At 36.7% G+C, this 23,089-nt stretch overlaps 1 pseudogene; it reads left to right on the top strand.

Annotated features, from left to right (window-relative positions):
* The first annotated feature begins 2,312 nt into the window (after positions 1–2,312).
* Positions 2,313–22,062, top strand: LOC123609920 (annotated as a pseudogene).
* The last annotated feature ends 1,027 nt before the right edge of the window (positions 22,063–23,089 follow it).

Raw genomic sequence — 23,089 nt, 5'->3', positions numbered from 1 at the left:
GTTGATGGGGGGTGGAAGGGAGGGGAAAGTGGGTGATGGGCATTGAGGAGGGCACCTGTTGGGATGAGCACTGGGTGTTGTATGGAAACCAATTTGGCAATAAATTTCATATCAACCATTTAGTTTCAAGGTAAATATGGTGCTGTTTTGAATGTTCTGTTGTACTTTGGTTAGGATCCAAAGGCATCCTTCATTAGCTTCTTTATTAGTACATTTAAATACTCCCTTGGCTTAATTAAGCTTCAAATGACTTTATTCTCTGATTCAGTGGTGTTTGTGTTCAACAGATTTGCCAAGCTTCCTTATAAATCTTCCCACAGCAGATGTTGAGATGCATGTGGCATGGGGTGACTCAGGTTTTGGGTAATGGTCCATGCTTCTTGAATTTAGGAAAGTGATGACTTTTGTTGCTACCACAGTTCTGTGGCCCTATGTATATATCTCTTTGTCTAAGCCACTTAGGAACAAGAGAATAGTTCCAGGTGGACTCAGTCAGATGATTTTCTATGGTGCCCACCCCTGAGGTATTACATTTGAGAGGTAACATTTAGGTAGCAACATATCATGAACTAATAACTCGTTAGGATTCACTCAACGCCTTCCTTCCACTAGCACTGAAAATCCCCCAAAGACTACCCCACATGTGTCCTGATACTAACCATCAAACTGATGTTAATGAATGAGATTTAAGTAGCTAATTCCAATTTCTCTCTCTAAATAGGCAAAGTAGAGGGAGATCTAACTCCCTAGAATAGCACTAGAATAGAACTTTCTGTGATGGTGGAAATGTTCTATATCTATGGTAGCCACTTGCCATATATGGATATTGAGCATTTGAAATGTAGATAGATAATTGAGAAATTGAATTTTTAAAATTTATTTCAGTTTAATTAATTTAAAAGCCCCAAAAAGTCACTGGTTACATTCATGCTTACACAATAAATGTTATAAAAATATATTTGGTCCCAAAGGAGAGGGATTCAGACTTACTAATGGGAAAATAAGTTAAAAAAAAAAAAGAATTCTGCCTCATCTAAGGGACTCTGAGCTGATTTTGTAGGTGGCAGGAAGGAAAGAGCCTCTAGTTTTTCATTTTTTGTTGGTTTACCTAATGGTTTTGAGAAAGTTCAACAAGTATTCTTTGTGAAGGACTGGAGAAACCTATAGGGAGTTATATACCATATTTCTACACCCATATTTATCTATTCTCATGTGTTTAGAAGTCATTTCCATTTTATTCTGAGTACAATCTTCACAATAAAAATTAAAACAAAGGTTGACATACCTAAGATTTCTTTAATTTTATTTGTTTGGGAGAAAGATTTATTTTAGAGCTTGAGGAAAATATTTTTCTGGCCATATTCCCCCTCCCATTAAAACATATTTATTTTACTATGTATTATTTCACCCATTTCATCATTACTATAATTTTCTCATTTTGAATCGTAAGACATTTCATGTGATATGAGAGGACAATTCCCTTTGTGGAGAAAGGTCTCTTGCTCATTGTTGTATCCCCAGCGCCTAGAACAATATCTGGCAAATGATAGGTATCCCATAATATTTGTTGAATAAATGAGCGAATTAAAGACAGTGTCTTCTTTCATTTTATTTTATTTTATTTTTTTAATTTTTTTCAACGTTTATTTATTTTTGGGACAGAGAGAGACAGAGCATGAACGGGGGAGGGGCAGAGAGAGAGGGAGACACAGAATCGGAAGCAGGCTCCAGGCTCTGAGCCATCAGCCCAGAGCCCGATGCGGGGCTCGAACTCACGGACCGCGAGATCATGACCTGGCTGAAGTCGGACGCTTAACCGACTGCGCCACCCAGGCGCCCCCAGTGTCTTCTTTTAAAGTAGTGCTAGTTTCTAGCATCTCCTTGTTACTTTGATGTTGCTGTTTGGGCAAGGAATATGCAAACAAATAGACAAACATGAGCTTGGCTGGACAACTGAAAACTGATTAGTTCTCCGAGACTCAATTCAGCCCATGCTATTTCTCAGGCATCTGAAGTCTGGTTGTAGTTTGCTCAGAAATGTGTGTACTCATTGTGTGCAGAGGGATTTTTATATCAACTGGCATCTTCTCTTTTTGTTTAATGACTAGAAACCAAACCATGTTAAAGACTGGAAGAAATTAGCAACTGTTTAACATCTGAAGACAAAAGAGTTTATATCTGGGGGAAATGAAAGAATTAGTCCTGGGGTCGCTCTTTCTCCTTTACCTTCTCTGTTCATTGCTAGACGTGTCATGGTTAGTTAACAAGAGGAATTTATCAAGGTAGACCTGATACATTACATGATCTCCACCATGTATAACTCAGCACCATGGGAGTATGATTCACGAGTTTTTCATTTAGCTTTGGAGAATGTTCCATTTGTCATTTGCAGTATTTTCATGGGTTTCCTCCAGAAGTTTATTCTGCAGATGGGCAATAAGACGTGTGACAGACTTGAAGAGAATGCTGCCAGCAAGAATTACCCAAACTGTATCCTCTGGGGACTGACCATAAGCTCATGTCTGCAAGGAATAGAATTCTGGAGTGACTGGCCCACTGAAGAGTCCCATAAACCACGTGAGAAGATGGGGGAAAGTGACAGTTGGTGGGAAACTACTTCTATTCTGCTGAGATTAAGTCTGACCTGATAGATCCTTTCAGTCTGCATGTGAATAAAAGCTGGTTCTGTTTTGTTGCAGGCCTTAAAAAGGTAAGGGACAAGAGAGTTAAAAGTAATCGTAAAAAGCCAGTTCCCAAGCACAGTAATTATGCAGTTCTAAGAATTATGACTCAATTATCATTCCCCTTGCTATACAAAGACAAAACCTTCAAGATTCGACTAATTTGGATGCCTGTAGGAAATGATGGTTTCTGAGTTACTATAGAAAGCAGCAGCTGAAATTTTGCTTGCTAAAAAACTGGTGTGAGGTAGGGTTGCTCCCAGTGGTGTTCTCTCAGTTAAAATGTGTCTGCATTTTCTGTTACTTATGTCTGATGTTTGGTTAACAAGTTGACTCTAACCAACAATGGGCCCAGCCTTATTACAATGGGTCTATCCTTAAGGTACTTTTTTTCCTGCAGCATAACCCAGAATCTTCATTTTTAAGTTTTATTATTTTTGTTTTATAAAAATAATAACTGCAGAATAACACAAATTTATTAAGGCATACAATTCCCAAGCGTATTTGTATGTGTAAGTATACTTTACACATGTACTGCATTTCAAATATCCTAGAAATTTCCCTCATGCCCCTCCTAGTCATTACCTCTGCAAAGATAACCACTACCACTATTCTGACTTCCTTCATAAAAGATTCCTTTTGCTTATTCCTGAATCTGCATTTTAATAAGAACCCCAAGGGATTCTTATGTACCTTAGAGTTTGAGAAACACCGACTTGAGGTTTTGAACATAAAGTAAAATAGAAATCTCTGATCCAGGTCCTTTAAATAAAACAAAGCACAAAATCCATGTGTTTAGGTTGATCTATAGTGTGGTGATCACAAATCAATATCTTCAATTTCATCATGAAAGCTCCGCAAGGAAGTAAAATACAGCTTTGTGCCTGTACTAATATTGATGCCAAATATCAGAGAGGTTCACCTGAAGCCAGGCACCTGCAAATTCCTATTATCATAAACAGACCATGATGCTCCCTGGTCTCGGAGTACACTTCATTTGCATAGGCAGGAAATTCAGATTCAGGTCATGTTTTTCCCCTGTCAGCTGTGGTTTATTTTCCTTACCCATTCTAAATCTGTCATTTTCAGTCTCATGTGTAAACTTTATGGTTTACTGTACTGTAATTTTAATATTGAATGCAATCTTACCAGGTTGTAGGAGGTGGCACACCTTTCAGTGAATTCAAATAAAGCTATAAATATTAAGATAGGAACCCTCCACATCCACTCTTTATGGTTTACAAAATCTTATTTTGGGTTGAAAAAGAAAATAATATTTTGCTTTTCTTTGGTCATCTTTCCCTATCCCTTTAGTAATATCTTATAATACTATATGATTCTTTTGACTTTCTGGGCCAGCTTTTGATGGTCTGCTTGCCCGATAGTCTATTCATCTCTTCTCAGCTAGCCGTGACTACTCAAATGCATTTAAATCTAGAGCTTGGGAGAGCATCACTTTAAATCAATATTTTCTAAGGAAATAGGCATTTGAACAAGGCTACATTAAATTTCTTTCATCTCTCATGTGGGTTGCAATAGGTCCAGCCACTCCCCAGAACATCTGAGGTATGATGATGTTTGATAATGTTTGTCAATGTCTACAGGTGATTATCCAAATATTTTCATTGCTTGTAGTCCCCATTACCATTCTCTACAAAGGAGGTACAACTTCCATGGATATCAGTGGCTAGAATTAAGAAGATTCACCAAATCCTATCAAAGTTTACTCTCACTCTAACTGACTCCAACAGTCTTTATGATTCATGCAAATGCAATAAGTCAAATCATGGAATCTGTGCTGTCATAATGACAAAGAGTAAAAATTTTGCACCAAAAATTTACATTTTGTTCTTACCAAGTAAATCCTGTAAAGCAAAACCATGACTTATGAAGAGAGGAAATGAATAATGTTAATACCTATATTATATATTCACATGGGGTACCTGTATATCTATATAGGTATTTCTAGTTACTTTTGAACAGCATTATTCACATCATGATGCATGAAGTGAACTTGTTTTGCTGTTAATTACACCAGCTTTTTGTTCAGTTAGCACTAGGCTAAATGAAGCAAGTTAGTATCAACACTTCTTTAAAAAGGAAAAGTGACATATTTTCTTATGTAAAAATAATACAGATGTATTATAAATGATAAACTGCAGAAAAGTAGAAAGAAGTTGGGGGGCGGGAAGTACTTGTTTTCACCATGCCAACAACCATTGCCATTGTGATATATTTCCTTGTAAGCTTTTCCTGCCTGTAATTTTGACTCTGTTGTGATCACTTAGTAGTCTATTTATTTCATTTGCTATTATCGTGATACTCCACATTACTGAAACACAATTATAAACACAATTGTTATAACACAATTATAAACACAATTGTTTATAAACACAATTTTTAACAGTTAAATGCTTTACTTTGTGAATATAATATAGTTATTTATCATTTGTCTAATGTCGAGCAATTAGCCTGTTTCAAATTTTTCACCACTTAAAGTAAAACTATGATGAACATCTTTGCTGATAAGACCTTATATTTATGATTATTTCCTTTAGATGGATCATCTGAAGAATTAATGCAGGTCAAAGGGAATTATCTTTAGAGTACCTACTATGCATTTCCCCCCCCAAAGAATTCCACCAAATAACACATTTGTCAACGATGCATTCTTTCTGTTTCTACTATTGATCAATCCTTAAACCCCAACCTTTAGCAAGCTCCTGTTTAGAACCTTTATAAATTAGTTATACCCTCCTTAATGGCCAGGCTCATCTAACAAAGCAACCTGATGGAGGGGTAAGAAAAAAAAGAGGGGCACCCAGGTGGCTCAGTCGGTTAAGCATCTGACTTCAGCTTGGGTCATGATCTCATGGTCCATGGGTTCGAGCCCCACCTCAGGCTCTGTGCTGACAGCTCAGAGCCTGGAGCCTGCTTTGGATTCTGTGTCTCACTCACTCTCTGCCTCTCCCCTGCTCATGCTCTGTCTCTCTCTGTCTCAAAAATAAATAAAACATTTTTAAAAATTTAAAAAAGAATGAATAAACATTAAAAAAACTTTTTTAAAAAAAGGAAAAAAGGGAAAGAAGGAAGGAAGGAAGGAAAGAAAAGAAAAAGAAAAGGAGGAAGAAAAGCAGACTGAAAGTGAATGAAGGGGAAAGGCATGCAGGAAGGCAACACTTATCTTTATTTTTTAAGTTTATTTATTTATTTTGAGAGAGAGCACAAAGGGGGTAGGAGCAGAGAGGGCGGGGGGGAGGGAGAGAGGGATAATTCCAAGCAGGCTCTGCACAGTCATAGCCCAGAGCCCAATGCAGGGCTTGAACTCATGAACCAAACCATGAGATCATGAACTGACCCAAAAATCAAGAGATGGACATTCAACTGAATGAGCCACCAAGGAGCCCCAGAAGGAAGGACTTTTATAAAGGAACCTGAATCTGCAGTTTCCCCAGTCCAAAAGATAGTCCTTTACACTAGGTAGTTCTTCACCTCCTTCTTTTGATTCATGACTAGAGACTTAACTTATGCATACAACAGGTTCCAAATCTCAAAACCCTAAGCTTACAAAAACAGAAATAGATTTAAAATTAGCTCTCTTGTCCTTTTGCCAGGCCATATGAGCTTTAGCACACAGCATCTCATTTGACTCTCCAGTTAATTCTTGTGAAATAAATATTATTACCCCAAGTTTACAAATGAAAAAACAAACTCAGAGGCATTGAGTGTCTTCTCCCATGTCAGCTAGTAAGTTGTAAGGCCAGTGTTCACGTCCACGTTTTGTGACTCCAATTTTACTTTGGTTCAAGTTTTCTATGACTTCTTGATTTCTATTCACTTATTTGATTTCTCATGCCGGCAGTGCCCTGGCACTCTTGGATTTTGCCTGGACTTTGCTTCTTTGGTCTGGGCTTCTTGCCTAGTTCCTTCAACTCACTACTGCCCACGTCTCAATCTGTCAATCTGCCAACTTTGTTTAACTGAATTGTGTTCATTTAAGAAAACTTCCTTTGGTGTATTTTAGACAATGAGGAGACTTTATTAGAATATGTAGTAGATATATTTCTCCTTAAATGTAACCACTGCTTCCTTGTTCACTTAAAGGTCTGATATATTCCTCTGCCAATAGTCTCTTGTGTGCCTATATCACCATGCTTGGTACAGGAGAGCAGGTGTTCTTCCTGTAAATTCCCCATACTGATCTAGTTGCTATCCCATTGTGGAAAACACTACTAATTGTTTGTCGACCTCATGTCATGTTCCTGGAAACATAGAGTCCCTTTCCCATATGACTGAGTTCTGGCCATTAGAATGTGAGTGAAAGTCCTATGTGCCACTTCCAGGCCTGGAAAAGTCTTGCATGTGTATTCAATTCTTCACACTCATTTTCTCCCCACTGGCTTGAAGCAGACCTTTGAAGCCACATGTTGAAGATGGTAGAGCTACAGAAAAAAGAACCTGGGTTCCTGAATCATCGCCTGAAAGAGAGCCAGCGACCAACAAGGAAAACCCCTTTAGGACTTTACAAGAACAAGAACTTCTTTCTTGCTTGTCCCATTATACAGTTTGGGGTGTATATGGTTCACCAGTTAGCCTACTCTAACAAGTACAGCCATGAACATCTTTGTAATTGCTAATTAAGGAGAACCTCTTTAGTGTTGTGGTTTGACTAGATAGCAGAATTAAAGACATTCATTTTTTTTTCTTTTTTTTAATTATATTAATTCAAATTCAAGTTTGTTAACATACAGTGTAGTATTGATTTCAGGAGTAGAATTTATAATTCATCACTTACATATAACACCCAGTGATCATCCCAACAGGTGCTCTCATTGCCCATCACCACTTTAGCCCATCCCCCAACCTTCCCTCCAGCAACCCTCAGTTTGCTCTCTGTATTTAAGAGTCTCTTATGGTTTGCCTCCCTCTCTGTTTTTATCTTATTTTTCCTTCCCTTCCCCTGTGTTCATATGTTTTGTTTCTTAAATTCCACATATAGTGATATCATATATGTCTTTCTCTGCCAGACTTTTTTTGCTTAGCATAATACCCTCCAGTTCACCATCCATGTTGTTAAAAATGGCAAGATTTCATTTTTAAATGGTAATTTTCAAAAGGAGTTTGTGTATGTGAGTGTGCATGTTTGTGTGTGTATATCAACTACATTTGAGGAGATAGAACTCTTACAGTTCCTTCAAGCTTTTAATCTATAAAACAAATCTCTGTATCAATATTTTGCTTTTTCAAATGGCATTTGGTCACATTCCATTAACAGAATCTCCTCCCAGGGTTGGAAGGGAGCAGATCTTTGTGAGAGTAAAGTTCATAACCTAGTACGCAGATGCAGCCCTAGGACAATGCCAACAATCTGCAGAGAAACACATGTGGTCACCTTTTAGGTAGGACTGCTAAGGCAGAATGGACCTGCTCCCTCTGTCCATTGTAACTGCCAGCCACAGAGTGCCATGAGCCTGACAGGTCATTCTTCAGGCTGTTGGAGATGTGATAAAGGATTATTTAAAAGGCTTGATAACTTATAAGGGTGTGAGAAGCATCAGAGGAAATTACATCAGTGTTTAAATCCAGCAGATTAGAGGATTCAAGGGTCCATTAACAGAAATCAGTCAGAAGGAGGAAGAACTTGTTTTGAGAAGACTGTGTTCTACTTTGGTGGTGTTGATCCTGAGGCCAGCCAGCAGCCACTCCTGTTTCAGTTAGTAAATATCCTCTTGTCTCTCAGTAGGCCTGTCTGTTCTGTTAGATAACCTAATTCCCTTATCTCTGCCTTTGACGTGTGTTTTAGCACACTACCGAGTGATATCACATGGATTTCTAAGTATTAACATGTTTTGGAGATATCTTTCCAGAAACTGAAATTAAAAAAAAAAAAGAAAAGAAAAGAAAAAGCAAAGAGAAAGAAACCAAGTATAATTTATCCATATTTTATTTAATTCCGTCCTGTTTCTTAAAGGTGGGAAAAAAAAACTAAGGAAGGGAAGAAAGAGAAGGAAGGGAAACAAAGGAAAGAAGAGAATGAAGGAAGGAAGGAAAGATGGAAGGAAGAAAGGATGAGCGTAAGAGAGAAAGAGATAGAAAAAGAAGGAAAGAAAGAAACAAAGAAAGAAAGGAAAGAGAGAAGGAAGAAAAGGAAGAGAAAAAAAGAAAAGAATAGAAAAGAAAAGAAAAGAAAGGAAAAGAAGAGAAAAAAGAAAGGAGGGAGGAAGGAAGAGGGAGAGAGGGAAGCAGGAAGGAAAAGAAAGAAGGGAAGAAAAGAGAGAGTAGAGAAAGGCCAATATCCTTGATGAACATAGATGCAAAAAACCTCAACAAAATACTAGCAAACCACATTCGACAATGCATTAAAAGAAGCATACACCATGATTAAGTGGCATTTTTAGATTTATTTATCTCACCAGTTGGTCTGCCCTCCTGAGAACAACCGTGAACATTTTTGCATAGCAACATCACTGAGTGAAAACACCTCACAAGTCAAAGTTAACTACCAAAAGATATTCACCAAAGTAATCCCACCATCACTTTAGCTGAGTTGTGGGAACAAACCCTCATGGTTCTGGATAAATGAAAAATTCATGTAAAATGTAATTTTAGTTTCTACGTTACAGCCCAACTCCAAGCTTCGTATTTCTAGCAGCCTGTACCTTTGATCCTCTTCAGTTACCCTGTTCCCAGGGTCACATCCTGAACAACCATCACCTGAAACAACTTAAATATCCCTCTGATAACAGCCCTCCTCATTCCAGAAATCTCACTCCATTGCTTCTGATACATGTGATCTTTAAGCTCACTGAAGTTTCTGATGCTCTGGCCACCCCTACTTTCTCACAGGCCATCATCTACTCCCCCACCCCAGTCCAACACCTCCCTGTCTGAATTCCTTCTGATCCAGCCTAGACTTCATGGCACATTGTTTCAAAAACTTTCTCATCAGAATTACTTCCCTCTGTGCCAGCTCTGCTAATTGAAGACCCTTCTCAGACCTGTCACTTGCTGTCTGCTCCTGTGCCCAGACTCCTGGAGATACAAAGAATATCATGCTGCCTGTCACCTCAGCTGACCTCCCCAGGCCACTGAGTCACGCTTTGGTTAGCCCTCTTTCCTATCCCCTTCAGTGGCTGTCCCTAATGTCCAGCCTGTCTCTCCAGGCAGCATATCCCATCCCCAACCCCTTCTCCTTCAGCAGGTAATTCCTCACAGTTTACAGGGGGAAAAAAAGGAAAAAAAAAAAGTGTCGATCAGGAAAGATCCTTCTCACCCTCCTTTCTCCATAGAAATATGCTTAGCCATAATTGTGCCATCTTTTTCTCATGTCCTAAAGGAAGAAAACTTCTCCCTAAGCCTCACTCCTCCATCTGTTCCTCTGTTCCTTAGATCCTATTTGCTCTTTGTTACTTAAGGTCTTTATACCACCAATGATCTCATCTCTTTCCTGCATCACCAACTTCCTCTCAACTGGATCCCTCCCTCAGCACCATATAAATATGTTCACCTTTCTCACATTTAATGAAGAGCCTACCTTTGACCTATCCTTACTCCTTCCTTCTCAAGTACTCTGCCTGTAAAAGTTGTTTGTACTTTCTGTCTCCACATCCCTTTTAGCATCCCTCAACCTTTTGCAGCTTGCTACTACTTCAACCACACCTTGAGATTATTCTAGTGAGGATCATTTCAATGGCTTCCAAGTTTCTAAACTTAAAGCCTCGGGTTTTGTTCTCTTACTTGGCCTCCCTGCAGTATTTGATGCTCCTGGTCTATCCCACCTTTTCAAGTATTTTCTCCTGGCTCTAGAATAACATTCTCCCTTGTTCCTCCTTTTACCTTTCTCACCAGTCTTTTTCAGTCTGCTTCCTGGACTCTTCTTCCTATACATATCCAAAAAATATTTAAAAACGTATTACCGGCATCCCAGTGAACTTCTGGCCTGAGCTCAATATATCAAGGCTCCGATGTGGCAATATTTTGTAGGTTGTGGCTGCCAGCACAGGCCTGTGGGCTTTAACAGTCTACACACGCCATGATCATGAAGTTTGGTGGCAACGTCAGTTTACACCAAGTCATATATGGTGCTATCAGTTTCCCTGAGGAGGAGGAAGGGGCCCTCACTCCCGCACCAGAGAGCAATTAAATTTGGGAAAGTGTACACTTTCACATATCTCAGGAAATAAGCATTCCCTAGCCGTGTGAATGGCCTGATTTTCTTTCCTCATAAAGCATTGTGCACTTGTACATGAAGCTGGTAAACATTTTGATCAGTAAGCAAGATGCCTATAAAATTGGTGACTGGTTGCTCTGAGAAGCTAGAATACCTCCTGTGCTTCCACAGACTCCTCCCTACCACCTAGATGACACACACAACCAACAAGCACCAGAGCTCCTGAGAGACCATAATGACCAAAGCTGACATTTGTTCCTTTGCCATTACTCTCTGGCAAGTAACCATCAAGGAGATGCCTCACTTAGGAGACCTGTACACTGTGATGGCCTATAATCTTCATCCATCTCTCTCAGCAGCCTCTCTTCACTGATTCTGTCTCTGGGAAAAGGCTTGGGAAGATCATCTAATGCTACTGGATGGCCAGTGCTTTCCAGCAGCCAAGTGCGGCACTTATGGTTGACTTTAACTCTTCAAAAACTAAATTTGGGGGTTCCTGGCTCATTCAGCCGATAGAGTGTGTAACTCTTGATCTCAGGTTTGCGAGTTCAAGCTCCATGCTGAGTGTGAAACCTACTTAAAAAAATTGTTTTTAATTAAAAGCTGAATTTGGCTGACTCTAAACTGTATCAAGATAAGCCTTTGACTTTGTCTCTATTTATTTTTAAAGAAGTGAATATGTAGAAAGAAACATTTATAGGAGAGATTTTTAGAAAATAAGGTACTAAAATGTAAAGAAACATTTCCGAATTCTTGGAAACTTTATTATTTGTGATTCTACTTCCTCAAGGGAAAATTGTTTTTAAGTGCCCTTTAATCGAATTAGAAAACGAAGCCTATACTGTATATATAACTTGTATGTAATTCCTATGATATGATTTATAAAGTATCTCAAGGCTTTGATTTCATCAGATAATGAGGGTGGAAGACAGACTGAGTGGGCTCACAACGTGGCATTGGGACTTGCCTGTGTGTGAGCTTGAACAAGTCACTGAATTTCACAGAGAACCTCTGTGCCCAGGTGCACGATCACTCTCACAGCTACCCTGTGAGGACATGTCAAGTGCTCAGGACAGCACCTGGCCCATAGCAGGCACTCAGTATACAACAGGTATACTGTCTTTGTTATAGCTTTGTTATTATGCTGGCTTCTCTTGGAGCAAAAAGAAATAAAAATCTAATAATAATCCAAAAAAAAAAATGAATGCATCATCTTGAACCTAAAGTAAAAATGGTCTTAAAAAAATCTCAAAAAAACAATCTCTGAACCACAAATTTCTATTCACCTTATATATTTATATATGTTATGCCCCTAACACACACCCCTTAGAGTGGCCTAAATGGTTTGAAAACCCTATTATTCAAAAAGCATGAAAATGTCAGGGATCCAAAACCTATCTAGATTAAATAAATGCATTCAAGGCCCTCCAAAATTCCACATTCTCACAAAAAGGGATGAGAAAAGAGAGTAAAACCATTTCTCAAATGTAGTACTGTCATTAGTCTCTCCTTATTTGTGTTCTTTATTTTTTCAATTTTTGGTGTAAAGACAAAGGTCTTATTCCTTCTAGTGTAATTCAAGAACTTTAATGGCAACAAATACACTGATTGTGCACCTATTGTGTGCCTGGCACCATTCAGGGCACTTGGAGCAGTCTCTGCTTTCATGGAGCTTGAAGTCGAATGTGGTTCTTAAAAAAAGGGCTCCAGTGCTATTTTAGCAGGTGTCGGTATTGTCTATGCTCATCTTTTAACATTGTGTATTAAATTAAAATTGGCATTTTAAAGTCTAACTTATAGTAACATAAATATTAAATGCTGGAGTCAGGAATAAAATTAGATCTCTTTGTGTATATTTTGACATATATGTTTTAATTGATCAGGTGCCTACTCTGTGCTAGAAAATGTGAAATTTTAGTTTTATGTAAAATTAGAAAGAATGCTATTATCATTATAGATCTTATTGAGCAGTTTCAGTAAGTGGCTTTTTTGGCTTTGCTGAAATCTAAATGCATTACATCCAAATTTTGGGCCAGTAGAGCAGAAAAAAAGTCCTAAACAGTTTATTCAAGGTAAAACATAAACACATGGAGTTTTTCCAAGAAGAAAGCATATTTCATAATATGCATAATTGTGTTTCTTTCCTGAGCCGGAATAAACTAAATATTGACAAATTCGTCCCTAAGAAACCCATTACAAATACAATTAATAAAAGTCCCTTACTTCCCACACGTCTATCATAGTATTACATGTGACACCTGATTAATATGTCATTAATAATTTCAACTATATAATGTCCCAATCATCCAAGTGGGCACCCACTTCATTAAATTAACAATTATTTGTGTAATCCTCATAATGGTCTGGTAGGAAAAGCTGTGTACTCTTTTATTCTACACAATGGCAAAAAAGGAGGTATTTTATTTCATTTATTACTTTTTTGTTTCAGGTTTTTATTTAAATTTCATTTCGTTAGCATATAGTGTAATATTGACTTCAGGAATAGAATTTAATGATTCATCACTTACATATGACACCCAGTGCTCATCACAACCCAGGCATCATCAAAAATGAGGTATTAAACATGGTGTATAATATAATTATAGCTAATATTAATTGCTTACTTAACAAAGTACTTATATAAATCTATTTAATCTTAATAAGTCTCAATGATCGGATACTATTATCCCCATTGTAAAGTTGAGGAAATTGAGACACAGAGGACTAAGAAACTCACCCACAGTGACACAGACACAGTAGGAGAGATGGAGTGGAGGCTTGACTCTGTGTAGTCTGGTTCAAGGACCTGTTCTTGGCCCCCATGCCACATTCTCATATACCAGTCTCCTTCCCAAAACAATTTGCTGCTGTCTCTTTTTACTTGCTAAAACATAAAAGTTTTCTTCCATTTTTTTTAATCCTAAGAAAAATGTTCAAAAGTATGACCTGCTTCTCTGTCTCATCTCAAGTAATAATGGTTCTGGTATTCTGGACATTGATTTAGATGCTTCTTTTTATCTCTAGGTTCTTTGAAAGCACCTATCATTATAATGCCTATGCACTCAGACAAATATATGAGACATGCTTTAAAAAAGAGAGAGAAATTTCCCCATGGTCTCTATTACATTTTAATAGTGTGAAGAATAATGCAGTGGACAGATAATGGAGTAAAGCAAGGAATTGTGGGAGGAAGCTTCTTTAGTGTTTTTTGGCTGAATCACCATATAAAAACTCAGACCTTGGCTACCCAGGCTTAGATTTCTGAATCTCGGACCAAAAAGAGAAGTAATGGTAACACTGTCCTGCAATAGTTTAAACCCTATGATATACATGTAATCCACGCACTGCCAGAGATTTACAGTGGAGGACAAGGCTAAATGTTAAAGCGTTTTGATTAGGTTTTCTTGTACTTCCAATAAGAACTGTCTTCAGATAAGATACACAGTGAGTCTGCCTTACAGTGAATTCTACAGTATAGAACAATCAGAGCACTGCGTGAGAAAGAATCTAAGTTGTTTGCATATCAGATAGGACTGCATAAATTATTAGTGAAACAAAATGCGATGTCTAAAGATACTAGAAACACATCAGGATAAAATCTAACTCTATGTTCTCATGTTTTCATATTCTTCTGGGCATGAGTGCCTTTTTTTCCTCATTTATTTACTTGTAAATAATGTGATTAATTTAATGATTTTAATTTTACTGGGTCTGTTTTCTCCAAGTTGGGAGTGTAGCGGAGGCATATTCAGAGCCATGTTCAGGCTCTGCCCTTATGGGAGATATCTCGGATGGTAGTAATGGCCATTTGTCACTCTCACCTGTCACTATTTGTCAGGCCTCGAGTCAGCAGGCAGAGAGGTAAGGCCCCGTCTTACAAAACCCTTCTGAAATTGTTCATGCTAGTGGCAATGTGCCAAAGAGTTGCTGATGCCCTGGGGAAAGGCAGGGAACTTCCCGCTTAGAAACAGCTCTGTGGATCACCCCAAAAGCGATTCTTGCTGTGGCTGCCATGAAGGGCGCAGACAGAAAACAAGGAAATCTGTTTAAATTTAGTATTGGTTCCAAATGTCACTTTTGGTGATATAATTTTGAAAGAAGAAAATTAATTGTGATGGATGTTCAGTAACTTAGAAGACAAGAATTACAAAAGACACATAATAATTTACATTACCTTTAACATTACCTTTAACATTCAGAATTTAAAGTACTTTTCTTTCCTGAAAGCAGTATAGGTCCTGTTGCCCAAAGAGATTTGTGGCTTAGTGGTTCCAGACTTTTTGATTTTATTTATGCTAAGTGAAATACACAGTACCTGATACTTTTTAAAAAATAAAACATAACAACACTTATTTTTGAATATGGTAATATTTATACAGAAATTTCTCACCCTATATTGCTTCAAAATATATATATATAAGAAAAATTAACGAATTCATGGTGTGCTTACAATGAGACTTCGTAAAAGGTGGATCTTTCACTTCTAAACCCATTTTCACTTACAAGGTACCTTGATCATAATTAGAATATTTTATTGTTATTTAATTTTTATTTTCTTACAGCCACTGCATTAAGCCTTTTTGAGTAACGTTACATGATAATATCACATTATATTAATCTTCAAAGTGACTGCAAACAATCGGTGATGGAGGTTAGTTTGTTGTATGCTGATTTCTTTTTGTTGTTGATGTTCGATTAAAAGCAACATACAGTAAAAGAAAGTTAGTAAGATAGATTTCCTGAATAAAGGATTCACCTTAGACATTGTTTTGTTGAACATCTGTGTCTTCTGTCTCATTTCTATATTGAGCCACCAGTCCTCACAGTACTGAGTTTACAAAAAGTAATTATTTATAATGTCTGTAATGTTACACTTTACTTATCATTACATCATACTTTTCAATATTATAACCACTGTACTATGATATATTTCTCTCTGTCCTTCCTTAGTCTTATTTTTACCTGAGCTTTTTAGTTACTAAAAATTTAAAACCAAGTGTCTTTATTTTATTTTATTTTTTTTATTTTAGAGAGAGAGTGACAGAGCAAATGCAAGCAGGGGAGAGGGGCAAAGAGAGAGAGGTGAGAGAGAGAGAGAGAGAGAGAGAGAGAGAATATCTTAAGCAGGCTCCACACTCAACATGGAGCCTGACACAGGGAGCCCACAACCCATGGAGCCCACAACCTTGGGAAATCAAGAGTTGGCCCACTCAACCCACTGAGCCACCCAGGCACCCCACAAGTATCTTTATTTCTGAAATGAAATCAATGCAGTCATAATTATCCACTATTTATATATTGTTATTTTTGAAATCTATAGCCATGTTCACTGCCAAAAAATAGTATTTTAAAAGCCACACAGCTCATGGCTGTATCTCAGTGTCTGATCTGATAGCCCTTGGTGTTCTTCCATAGTTTATGTGAAAACCTAGACAGCAAGTGATACTGGTATAAATAAAATCAAGACTCCTGAGTCAGAGAACCTGAGCTCTAATCCTGAGTTTGTCACCTAATAGCATTGCGACATTTAGAAAAATCTGTTTTTATATCCATAAAACTGGAGTAAGATATCCTGGCTCCTTGAGTTGTTTATGAGCTATGATTTATTAAGTGACCAACACCATGCATGACCTCAAATAGGTAGTCAATGCATGTTCATTTACTTTCCTTCTTTTGAGTCCCATTTTCCTCATCTGTAAATCAGCAGTCATAACACCTTTATAGTTCAGTGGTGTACTCCAGCTGGCTTTACCAGCTCATGAGAGCTGCTTGCTAAATTTTTAGGAAGTTTTCAAGCCAGTTTTTAAGCACAGCCAATAATAAAAATTAAATTCTATAAACAACTATATAAACTAAAATTCTATATACAACTAAGTAAATTATATTAAAACACTATATTAAAACACTAAGGCAGTATATATTCAAAGCTTATCACCTTGTAAGTATTTTACTATTATCTATGTTCTTGAAGTTATTTAGGTATACTGTATCTACGTGGTGAAAATTTTATATAAAGAACACCACATTCAGTGAGGTAATCATATTGGAAGCTTGAGATTGGCCATAGTGGGAGTATTTACACCATAGAAATTGTCAAACTCTTTACATCTGAGGGAGTTTTTTCCCCCTAAGAGAGCTGATTGCTAACATTTATCAGCATCATAGATACCTAACTGGTTTTGAAATGGAAAAACATTCCATACATGTAGATAATTGTAGGAGTCCTTTCTAAGTTTAAAGTTCTAATATTCCTATCATGTTGAAAACATTGTGCAACAAATGCTGTTAGTGATCATAGAAACATCAACAGTTAACAGTAGGTTGACTATAAAGCTTAGAAGGAAGTAATCCTGAAGATTGGGTATGAAAGATGATTGGATCCTTAGATTCAAAGAGATATTAAACGTATGATCATAATCATTTGGTAGGCACGTATCTCAGGAAGTAAACCTTGCAAATATCCCTGAGTATCATTTAGTCTCTCATTCTAACTATAATCTTTAATTCAGTGGCTCCACTTTTAAAATAGACATAATACTTGCATGTCCATTTTTTACAATGTTATGATGTACATTTATAAGATGCTTTGTTGATAAGAAGGTCAGTTAACATTTTAAGTAACTTTTTCTGAAGTCATGGGTGTTTGCCCCTGAAAATATATTTTAATTATTTGAGACCATGATATCCACCAAAAAGAGGGGCGTGGTAGGTTTTACTCAAAACGTCCCATAAAAGAAAAAACAGAAACTTTTAAATATATGCTAGTGGTGAGATATTTCTGTATATATTTCAATTATTATTTGAAATAATATTTTTTCTTGTTAGTATTGTTAAAAAAAAGCTCTTAAATCCCATAAAACTCTACTTTAAAGCAGCTATTTGCACCTCAACTCTTTTTCATTTTCAGTAACTAGTTGACTCTGCTGAAAAAGCAATCTCAGTATGCCACCTTTGAAAAAACAAAAAAAAATGATAAATTGTAATGTTTGGGAAAATACGATAACTTAGCCATTTTGAAAATAAAATCTGGAAAATATAAAGAATTAAGAACAAGTTAATATTTGAATAATAATTCCAGCAATGATTTTATTTTTCTTATACTAAAATTCATTTTACTTATTCAAGAGACTAGGTTCTATTACAATTACTTTATTATAAAGAAAGTTATTCTAATCTGATCCTGTAATTTTATTCTATCTGGTTATGTAAAATAATATTTTATTGGTAAATTTTATTCCAAAATTTATTTTTTGTTTTTGAATTATAAAATTATTTTCCTACCCACATTTTTCTTATATTAGTGCATAGTGTTCTTTTTTGATTGAAGTATACTTGACATACAGTATTATATTAGTTTCAGGTATACAACCTAGTGATTCAGCATTTATATGTATTATGAAGCGATCACCTAGATAAATCTAGCTACCATCTGTCACCATACAAAGTTGTTACATACTACTAACTGTTTTCTCTATGCTGTACATTGTAGCCCCATGTCTTATTTTTTTAATAACTATAAGTTTGTACCTTTTAATTCTCTTCACCTTCTTTCCCCATTCCCCCACCGTCATCCTTTCTGGCAACCACCAGATTGTTCTCTGTATTTATGAGTCTGTTTCTGTTTTGTTTTGGTTTTAGATTCCACATACAAGTGAAGTCATACCATATTTGTCTTTTTCTGTCTGACTTATTTCACTCAGCATATGTTATCACAAATGGCAAGATTTAATTCTTTTTATAGCTGAGTAATATTCCATTGTATACATTTACCACATCTTTTTTATCCATTCATCTGTCGAAAACATAGGCGGTAAGCTCTCAGACATCAGGCTGAGCAATATGTTTTGGATAGGTCTCCTCAGGCAAGGACAACAATAGCAAAAATAAACAAATGGGACTATATCAAACCAAAAAGCTTATGAGCAGTGAAGGAAACCACTAACAAAATGAAAAGGCAATCTACTGAATGAGAGATTTTACAAATGATAAAACTGATCATGGGTTAATATCCAAAATATACTTTTAAAAACCCACACAATGCAATATCAAAAAACCTAACAACCCAATTTAAAAATGAACAGAATATCTGAAAAGAAATTCCTCCAAAGAGGACACACAGGTGGCCAAATAGGCATATGAAAAGATGTTCAGCATCACGAATCATCAGGGAAATGCAAACCCAAACCACAAGGTATCATGTCACATTTGTCAGAAGGACTATAATCAAAAAGACAAGAAATAACAGGTGTTGTCAAGGATATGGAGAAAAGGGAACACTTGGTGGTGGGAAAGCAAAATGGTGCAGCAAATATGGAAAACAGGAGGGAAATTCCTCAAAAATTAAAAATGGAACTACCATGTATCCAGTAATTCCACTTCTGGGTATTTTCTGCAAAGAAAATGAAAACACTGATTTGAAAAGACACATACACTCCTACATTCATTGCAGCATTACTCACAATAGCCAAGATATGGAAGCAACATAGTGTTCTTTTTAACATTGCAATTATGAGACTGAGTTTGGTCTCTATTGCTTACCAATCATGAATAAATTAATACAATTATTCTGATTACTTTCTTGCACTCATAAAAACTAGAAATAACAGGATCTAAGAAGAAGTCCTAAACATGTTTTCACCAAACAAAAGCTGATTTCTACAGATGTTCCTATTGAAGATGATATAGGACCTCTCACACTCAAGTATATATAATAGGGTAAACTACTATACCATGTCACACAAGAGTTCAAAATGCCATCGAGAGAGCAGTCCTCATTAAGATCATTTTAACCTTTCACTGCATCATAGAACTTAAAAATAAATGAACATCCACAACACTAGAAACTGAAATTGGTTGTATTACCTACATGAGACTGTGTAAAGAATCTACCCAAATTGTAAGGCATGTTGTAGGTAGATTAAGGAAAATTCAGGCAGATCTCAACTCTCACATGAAATGAAGAACATTTGGAAAATGGTAGAGGATATTTAGAATGCCTCAACTCTACCCCATTTGTTACTGGCTGCAAAAAATGAGGGTCCTCACCCGTTAGAAAACAAGGCAGACAATGCCACATGCTCCTTCCACTGCACATGTGCATGCATCATATTCCAATGAGGATAGTAGTTGATGGAGACACTACCCTTTGTCCTTGGAAGACAATTCTGTGGCACATTTTACATGTTTCTCCAAAGGTCCTCAGTGGAATAAAGTCTAGCTGTCCACAGTTGTAATAAGCTCAAAAACAACCTTTATTGACTTTCTCTTCTTTCTCTGCCTCGCATTCTTTCACTCTAGCTTCCGGATCATGCTGCAAATTAAGTATCTGCACCTGAGTCCTTATCACAGGCTCTGTTTTCAGTGAAACCCAAACTGAGGCAAATTCCCTACTTCCCTTTGAGACTTACCTCAAATATTACCTTCTCAGAAAAGTCTTACCTGACTGCTCCACTCTGCTTTAGATGTCTCTTTTATTATAATATTGTCACTTCTGATTAACTGGAGACTTTCTCCCACCATCAGATTGCAGCCCCCCTAAGAATAAATTAGGACACTTTCCTATTGCCTTTCCACCCCAGTGCCTGGTACATGCTAAGCTCTCAATGTATATGTGTTAAATGGGTGACAAATAAATTTTAAAAAGAATAAAAGGAGATAAAAGAGGAAGATGAGGAAATAAAGATAGATTTCTCTTGCTAACATAAAATAGATTAATATTTTGTGGCTGATCCTTTCAAAATGCAGCTCCCAATAACCAAACTATATTTCCTATTTTTGGTTTACAAACTCACTTCGTAAAAATAAAAAGCTTCCATATCTTAATTCCCGAATGAAATGTAAGGGACTTGGTAAAGTGAAGGTGTCTGATATTTTTTTCAACAATATCAGGAAAACAGACCTATCTTCTTAGCTAACTCCTAAAAGAAATCATTTGGTAATTCTCCTTGGTAGATAATTCTCAGGAATAAAGAAAGTTGCAAGCTTACACTTGGCAAGTTATTCATATTTATAACAGGAGTGGTAGCAAACCCTGGAATTGTGGATCAAATCCTAGGCCAACAGTGAATGAACCCTGTGCTGTGCCAGGTGGGACATATACAGACAAACAGGATACGAAGCAAGAGTAAAAGATGAAGGGTTTCACCAATGGGATGCAGAGTTGAAGCTGCCATGACTAATAACTGGTGATGTGGTGAGACAGATGAAAATCACTAGTTAAATGGAACTTTCAAAAAGGTGTATCCCTTTACTTTGGGGCAAAGGAAGAGAAGATGGGAATCCAGTCTTGCCTGAAATAGTCAAGGTAACTAGAGATGCAAGTATGACAGCTGATTTTGTATATGACATGGAAACTCTTAAATTAGGAAAAAAGAAGGCATGCAGTGTAAGTGTAAACCTTCTAAATCAATACATTATAAACTGTAGTTTGTGACCAATTCATAAGACATGAAATTTGTCTCAGTATCTTTTAAAAAGACAGAATGGAATAGATTCAAGTAGGAAACATCAGGGGAGTTAAAACAGGATGACACAATTGAGTTTTCTTCCATCTTCCTCTCAAGAACACTAATTTTGACCATCACCCACAGATAAGATTACCATTGCAGAGGTCCAGAAATCCAGCAGAGAAGTTCTAGCATGCTGTTGAAGCCAAAAAAAAAAAAAAAAAAAATAGCCAAGTTTGGATGTAGTGAAGAAGGTAAGAGGAACACCTTCACTTTACCCCTAACATTCTGCAAGTCTCACCCCCACACATCCTACTCTATGGCCAGCTGCCTGTACATACTTCAAAGGGGGCAAGTGCAAGCCACTGCAGATGTGCAGATGGCAAGCTTCGTAGGTGAGCACATGCAGAAAACAAGCCTGACACTGTAGGATTGGGAGAAAGTACAACAACTTGACAATTTGGCACCACCCGAAGGAAAGCAGATAGAGATTTTTCAACAACCAACCTAGCTTTGCAGGACCAAGAGAAGGCATACAATCTTAATAACTTAAGAAGGAAAAAAAATATGGAGTAGGCATAATCATAGAAAATGTCTAAGAAAATCTCAGAATCTCTAGCAAGAGTGACAGAAAGTGTTTCTCTTCTGAAGCCAGTCAGTAACACTGCAGGACATGACTCCTTCTTCAAATGTGAAGGCAGCAACTCAAGAAGTCAAGGAACATGAAAAGTCAATGAAGCATGACACCATCAAAGGAACACAGTAACTTTCCAGTAACTGAACCCAAAGAAATGAAGATCTGCATTTTACCCAATAAAGAATTCGAAATAATTGTTTTAAGGAAGTTTGGCAAACTAAAAGAAAATACGAAAAGACAATCCAGTGGAATCAGAAAAACAGTACATGATCAAAGTGAAAGGTTTAACAGAGAGAGAGAAATCATAAAAAAGAACCCAAGCAGAAATTCTAGAGCTAAGAATACAATGAATGAAACAAACAAAAATTGCAATGGTGGGCTTGAATAGCAGAATTGATCAAACAGAAGAATATCTATGGACTCAACGATAGCACACTTGAAGTTATCTGGTAGGAGAACAAATTTAAAAAATGAACAGACTGAATTATTGAATATCATTTTAAAAAATGAACCAAAACAAAACAGAAACCAAAGCAATTTATGCATTGCAGGAGTCCCAGAAGGAGAAGAAAGGCAGAAAGGGACAAAAACCTTATTCGAAGACGTAATGGCTGAGAACTTCCCAAATCTGGGACGAGATTTGGACATCCAAGTTCATGAAAAGCCTAAGTTCTGAACAGGTTCAATCCAAAAAGATCTTCTCCCATATATATTATAATAAAACTCTAAAGAGAATTTTTAAAGCAGCAAGAAAAAAATATTACATACAAAAGAACCCCCATAAGGCTGTGAGTGGATTTATTAGCAGAAACTCTGCAGGCCAGAGAGTGGGTCAATAAGTTCAAAGTACTGAAAGAAAACAAATGCCAGCCAAGAAGACTTTACTCACAGCAAAACTGTCCTTTATAAATGGAAAGATAGACTTTCCCAGATAAGCAAAAGCTGAGAAAGTTCACTACTGTTAGACCTGCCTTACAAGATGCTAAAAGTTTTTTAAGCTGAAATAAAAGACTGCTAAATAGTAACATGAAAATATATTAAAATATAAGACACACTGATAAAGGTAAGTATATAGTCAAATTCAGAATACTCTAATACTGTAATGTGTTGTGTGAATCACTTAAATAATATGAAGATTAAAAAACAAAAGTATTAA

The sequence above is a fragment of the Leopardus geoffroyi genome, chromosome B2, assembly GCF_018350155.1.
Source record: "Leopardus geoffroyi isolate Oge1 chromosome B2, O.geoffroyi_Oge1_pat1.0, whole genome shotgun sequence".
NCBI lineage: Eukaryota > Metazoa > Chordata > Mammalia > Carnivora > Felidae > Leopardus > Leopardus geoffroyi.
Note: the sequence above shows the minus strand (reverse complement) of the source record. Positions and strands in the feature narration are given on the sequence as shown.